A 7,306-nucleotide genomic window follows, 5' to 3' on the forward strand; every position below is an offset into this window, starting at 1 on the left:
CATACCATTTGGACATTGATGGAGTGGTAATGCTTTCTGTTTCGGTAGACAGGCTCATTGTGATGTGGGGGCACCATTTCCACATGGGTACAGTCGATTGCCCCAATGCTACTTGGGATGCATGCAAGTGAATAGATACCAACTTTGTCGCTGGAGATGTCGTGGTCTGTCTGTGGCAGGGATATGTGTTCACTGGTGTGCTTCACGGGGGCATCAAGCACCTGGGTCGGCGTGCGTGTGAATACTGGTTATGAAATGCCATGCATCTGCACTACCGTATGCTGGTAGGTGCTTGTGGCCAGGTAGTGGAGCACAGTTACCACCTTCAGTGGAGGGGGGATGGCAGTACGGATGTGTATGTGGCTCACTATGTCGTTGTGATTCATGTCCACCATGGTGGTGATGGTATCCCGGTCCAGGCGGCACAGGGTGTGTATCTGCTCAGGGGTTAGGTTGAATGGAATGGCTAGAATCCTGGGGATTGCTGGCTGCCTCTGTGGTATGACTGGGTGCACTGGTGTGGCTTGCTGGGCCAGTATCGCCATACTCCTCCCCCTGCGTCTCCTCTGTGCTGCCTGTTGTTGTTGGTGCTACAATGCAATCATGTCCTCCAGCCCATGCAATGCTGCAAGAATTGGAACCATCTAGGTGTGGTAAGGGGTGTGGGAAGGGGTGTGGTGTGCTCCTTTTGTGCTGCCCCAGTCTCTATTGCCTCCACCCGTGGTATTGTGGCCACCTGTGGCAGGTGGGGACACTACACAGCTCTCTTAACATGTGGTTCGCGATGCCGGTATTTCCTCCTTGCCGGTATGGGCTTCTTCGCCCAATACCATGCCACTATTAGCATGTCCGCATGCCTTGTAATGGCGTGCTATTAGCGCCATGCCGCTATTTCCGACATGAGGGGTCTCGCGCCCACGGACAGGCCGCTATTAGTGGCACCGTTCTTAGCGGTGCCGCTAATAGCGGCCTGTCCGGGTCATGATTAGCTAGGGAATTTAGCGATACCGGTAATCCCTTACCGGTACCGTTATTCCCTTACCGCCTAACGTGTAATGAGGCCCAATGTCTGTTAAGTGAAGTGTCTAACCTTGCCTTTCCTTTTTATTTGCAGGTGCCGTGGTCGCAGGTGGGGCGCTTTGTGCTGCGGTGTCAGGATGATGATTCCAGCATCCCGGAAGAATGGAGGATGAGCCGCGGTGCCAGGATGAAGATGTCTGCACTCCGAGATATTTGAAGGTGAGCCGCGAGGCCAAGTTGAAGATGCCTGCGCTCTGGCAGATGTGAAGGTGAGCCGCGGTGCCAAGAAGAAGATGTGCTGAGATGCACATGAAGACACACACAGGTGAGAGGAGAGCAGGATCCCCCAGGTATTAAGGATGGAGGCAGATGACAGGACTTCTAAAGGTAAGTTGAATCCCAAGCGGCAGTGAGCGTTACACTGCATGTAAATGCAGAATAACGCGAAGCGTCTGCCTCAGGGATCAGAGCAGTTTATATAGCTGTGATCGTGGGCACGCCCACTAGGCTTGGCTTGCCTGCCACACCCTGCCACTCCTAGTGAGTCGTCACGTGTCAGGTAACCCAATAGCAGCAGCCCCACCCAAGTGTGCACATGGGGCTGCTTTAAAGGGAAAGTTCCAATGTTAAATACACGGTGCACCCATAATGAGGTGCCATGTCCATAATAAAGGTCTTTTTTGCCACAAGTGAATGTCTTGTTTATTGTTCTTTATGAGCCTTGCGCCAAAGCTGCCAGGACTGTGTCCATCCGGGCCCCCTGTGTGTGTGACCCTGTAAGATCGGTGTCCTTGGCCCGATAACCACGACAGAGATCCACTATGAAATCTGTAGAAATTATTTGCCACAGTCTGATTGGGAGTTGCATTTGAACCAGTTCTCCGATGGGTGAATTTCGGGATGATTTGGTTTGGAGGCAAATGGTGCAGGAGGCAATATACTGCTGTACGTCCTTTCTGACAGTAGGCCACCAGAAATGTCTCTGAATCAGTTCCAATGTGTTTAAGACCCCTCGATGCCCGGCTGCTCAGGAATCATGACAAAGTCTTAAGGCCTCTTTGTGGAGATCCTCGTTAGGGATGAATACTTGGTTTTCTTTGAACAGAAGACCCTTACTCCTAATTAGAGTATACTGTGCCACTAAATCAGGATGTCTACAGGTCCAGTCTTTTGTCCTGGCTTCCACTTTTTGCAGAAAATTATGAACCACGGGCACAAATACCGCTTTGGGAAACATAGGTTCTGATTTCAAAAAGGTCTTTTCCATTATATCCCTTCGGGATAATGCATCAGCCTTCAGGTTAGTTCTCCCAGGGATGAAAGTGAAGATGATACGGTAGGGAGAAAAGAAGTGAGCCCATCTTGCTTGACAGTTGTTACAGGTCTGTGCGTAGTGGAGAGAGTGCAGATTATGGTGATCAGTCCTTATTTCTATTGGATGTTGGGCCCCCAGTAGAAGATGTCTCCACTCCTCGAAAGCAAGTTTGATTGTGAGTAACTCCTTTTCCAAAACTGTGTAGTTAGTCTCGGCAGGAGTCAGGGTTTTTGACAGATATGCTATTGGTCGCTCTGTGTTCTCGGTGTCTGGTTGAAGAAGTACCGTGCCTACTGCATAATGTGAGGCATCTGATTCTACAATGAAACGTAACCTTTGATTGGGGACTGCTAAGATGAGAGCCTTTGTGAACAAGGTTTTCAAATCTTCAAATGACTCTTGAGCCTCTGATGTCCAGACGAAGGGAACCCCTTTCTTTAGGAGATGTGTCAAGGGTAAGGTGAGAGTTGAAAAATGGGGAATGAAACGCCTATAAAAATTGGCGAAACCCAAAAATCTTTGGATATCCTAGACGGATCTGGGTGAAGACCATTCCAGGATGGCAGAAGCCTTAGCTGGGTCCATGGAAATGCCTTGGTGAGAGAGGATGTAACCCAGGTATGCTACTGATGATTTATGGAATTCACATTTTTCTATCTTACAAAATAGATGGTTTTGCTGGAGACGTTGTAGAACCTCACTTACATGAAGAATGTGATCCGATATGGTGGATGAAAAAACCTAGATATTGTCAGATATATGATGATGTAGTGTAAGGAAATATCTGCAAAAATGTGGTCCATAAATCTTTGAAATATTGCAGGGGCATCAGTGAGACCAAAAGGTATGACTCTGTATTGGTAATGGCCAAAAGGTGTTCTAAATGCCGTCTTCCATTCGCCGCCCGCTTTAACGCGGATAAGGTGGTAAGGTGGTAAGGCGGACTGCCTCCAATCTGTCAGGAATAAGAGGCAAAGGGTATTTATCAGGGACTGCAATTTTGTTTAGACCCCTAAAATGTATACAGAGGCAGAGTTCAGTAGTATTCTTTTTGGGAATAAAGAATAAAGAGGCCGCTGCCGGTGAAGTGGACTCGGTTATAAGGCTGTTTTGCAGATTCTTGTGTAAATAGTCTCTCAGTACTTCTTTTTCCTTAGCTGATGATGTAAGAGGGCTGCCACCCACACTTTCCACAGGGATTACCATGTCTTTAGTGACCCTAGGAATACCATGGTTCTGGGCCCAAGAATCATCTATAAAGTTGCCAGCGGCTCCCCTGCTGACCAACGCAGATACGTTCTCCAGGCGTAATTTGTTCCATGATAAAGACAAACCAAGCACTATCATGGTGTTCGCAGAAGACGAGGTAGCAGAACTTGGATGAGTAGTAAGTAGGGAACCTGTAACAGTATGAAAGCCCTGAACCGGCGTTCCCTTCTCGGTCGAGCTCTGGCGTTTCCCGCCTTCCTTGGGGGCCAACGGGACATTCTGTAACCGCGTGGGTATAGGCCCCGCAGTACATACATAACCCCATTGATTTCCGCCTAGCACGCTCTGCTGGAGAGAGGGGACCTAGGGTAAAGCCCAACTGCATAGGTTCTTGAGCAACTAATTTGTTAGGAGGAAGAACCCCTTCCAGATGAGGTCTTGTCTGTCGTCCCTTCCTTTTCTTGTGATGCCTTTCTTGGAAATGATAGTCTAACTGCATTACCAATGCTATAAATTCCGACATGTTATGAGGGCGAGGGACCCAAGATACCTCATCTTTCACTTCTTCTGACAGGCCCCTCCGGAAAATGGTTATAAGGGCGTCATCTGCCCAAGCGGTGTCAGCTGCCATCTGTTTGAATTTGGTGATGTAGGACAATATGTCATGATTGCCTTGTTTGAAATCCAGCAATCATTCTTGTGATGCAAGAAGTTACTTCTTGTCTCCCAAACATGTTTTTTACACTGTTACAGAAAGCAGGATAAGAATCCAGGATGGGGCCGTACTGGTGACTAATGGAATTGCCCAGGCCAAAGATGCGCCTGTCATTTGAGAAATCATGTGTCCCACCTTGTCATGGTTTGTCGGGGAAAAAGGCGGCTTTTAAGGCAAACTGGACAGTGCAAGATTCTAAGAACTCTTTTACTGAATGCAGGTTACCATCGAATCTTCCAGAAGGAAGGGGACCTGAAGGGACCTCAGAGCTCTGAGCAGAACGACCCACTTGAAGCCTTAAAGCTGCTTTTTCTCCTTACAAAAGAAGAGTGAAAGTGAAACTATAGAAAGAATAAGAATGTTTGTGTGTATGAGAGTAACTCTCACCTACCGGGACGGCGTCCCTTGAGGATAGAAGCATAAATGGAGGTATCTGCCAATATACCGCAGTGATTGCTGGATCTTGTAGTCTTGCGGAGGGAAGGCACCCGTACTGTCTACAATAGAAGATCACAATTTACCTTGGGCGGGCTATGATAATAGATTGGACTAGTGATGAAGATAGTTGTCCACCTACATTAATGAAAAAGGAGTGTCTGACTGTATGAAAGCCGGATCCATCGCAGAGCCGAAAGTCTTGCCGCGGTTACATGAAGAGTCCCTGGAGCAGAGTGGAAAAGGGAATAGAAATCTTTAGAGATGAAAGAGGGTCAGAACACATAGACGAAGTATTCACAAGGTAAGCGAAGACTCACGTAGCGCGACCACAATAAACAATAGCAACGCAATGCTGTGTCAATTCCTGGGTCAGAAGTACTACATCCGGGCGAGGAGGAGGAGGAGGCTCCATAGTCTCAGCATGTAGGACTAGACCGACACTGTGAGGTGAGGACGCCATCATGGGGGAACATATACAAAGGGACGACAGATGGCGCCAACGATGCCACAAGGACCAGCTCCTCCGTCCCTTCGTAACAGGCAATGTCTTACATAAATGCATCAGAGGAGTGTCTCCCATTGTGACGAGCCTCAATTGACTGTCATTACTGACCAGGTTTTGAAAATTACTTTTGACACTTTTCAATATTCTAAAAACAACAAGTATGAGCGCGCTCCAACAATCGCTGCTCAAACCTCTACCTGTCCAGCTATCAGTGTCTATCTCTGGATTGGTACAAACCACATCCCTAAATGGTCTTTGTATCTCCTTGAATTCGTTTCAATTCAATTTACAACGTGTGTTACTCTTCAACACCTTAACTCAGTACATAACACAGACAGACTAGTCGACTTTACACATTTACTAAAAATACTCAGTGATCACCCTTTTTCTCCTCGCACATATTCAAATATCCTGTCACAGGATTTAACTCATCTCCTTATGTGAACCTGTTCACACGTACCCTAGTGACTCCTGCTGGACTGTGAGACGACTTCTTCTTGAGCCCCTTGGGTCAGGCTTCTGGGCGATTCTATCTCTATCAACACCCAATATTTCCCATTACTTTTAAATTACCACAACCATGTCCCCTTAATTTGCCATTCCCCTCAGTCTTCTCCCCATTTGGTTGTTATTTGACTCAAGGCCCTCGGTATCGTCTCCTCCTCCAACCGACCACTTTCGCCTTCCATCCGCAGAGCGCCCGTGGAAACCAGATAGGGATTTCGTCAAAGAGGGACACTGCCCACCGTCTTGGCTTTTCTTACAATATTTCTATTTGTCCGCTCTCCACAGGAAACACTGCAATCCTCACGGCTAGATGGCAGAGGATGTCCTATCGTCCGAAACTCTGGAGCTAACTGATCGATGGGTCTGAACCATCCAACACTGCTACCACGTGTACTTAGGGCCCTGGCGGGTAGCGTGTCATGCAGTGGATGGGATGCAGAGTAACTCTTACACCAAATAATCAACTCAGGAAGACGGCAACGTTTGTTTACTGTTTTATTATCAATTGTCTAAAACAGTGAGTTACAAGGGACATCAACGGACATCGCACAGCATTCTCTCAAAGCATTTCATAAAAAACAATACTTTTATAGCAAAAAATGTGTCATACGTGACATCATACTATGTGGCAAATAAGAAAAAAAACCTACGGGGGTTGTAGTTGGCTCAAGGGGAACATCCAAGTATACTTTCTATAAGGGGTCGGGTTGGGATTGGGTCTCTACAGTCAGATGGACAACACATGCCCACCCCTAGTGCAAGTCATCTTTAATAGTTATTAGAAACACAGTACATCATTGGCCCCCAAAATATAAGGTCCTTCGTTATATGGCCCTCTACAATTGGTTGGCACACTCGTGCCCTTCTGGAACATTCGGCTCACTAGCAGCACGTAAGCTCATACCCGAGGTGCTAGGAGGTGGACATGACTTTATCTCCCCATGCAATTAGCCCAACATCTCTCATCACCCATGCCTTTTGGCATGAACATTGTCTCGTCTGTGAGAATATAAGGGAGTGTGAGTACATGCTTAACATAGTTCTGTAAATGCTTGGCCATCTCTATTTTCATCCTGGGCTCACGTGACAAGAGACCAATTCAGCCCATTTTGCAGCATTTAATTGTCTTGAATTAATACAACTCGGCACTCATGGCGTTCTTTCGTTGCACTCTCATGCTCTCTGCCATCAAGAATAGATAACCAGTCATAGCTGCCTTCAGTCTTGACACCAGGCCAGACAGCCCTCCTCGAAACTTCCATGCTCCCAGCTTATTCTCATCTGCGACACAGCTTTCAGCCCTTTTCTTCATGAGTTTGAGCTTACTGATGTCTACCTTCTATATAATGGCGGCTCTGCCTGCAGTCTATTCGCTACGTATAGCCAGCATCTATGATTACTTGATCTACTTGCGTTGCTGCATCTGTACAGTTATTGAATAATCTGCATTTTCTGCAGTGCTCTTCACACATGCAATCTTCATCTTGCATATGAAAGTTTACTAAATTCTTTACTTCTTCATCAGTTTCTATAAGGTCCATACATTCTCTTCTTCAGCCAGTCTTCTCAGTGTGCCACGCTCGTCTTTCGTGATGTC

Source organism: Ambystoma mexicanum, chromosome 2q (genome assembly GCF_040938575.1).
Source record: "Ambystoma mexicanum isolate Mex_15411 chromosome 2q, UKY_AmexF1_1, whole genome shotgun sequence".
NCBI classification, from domain to species: Eukaryota; Metazoa; Chordata; class Amphibia; order Caudata; family Ambystomatidae; genus Ambystoma; species Ambystoma mexicanum.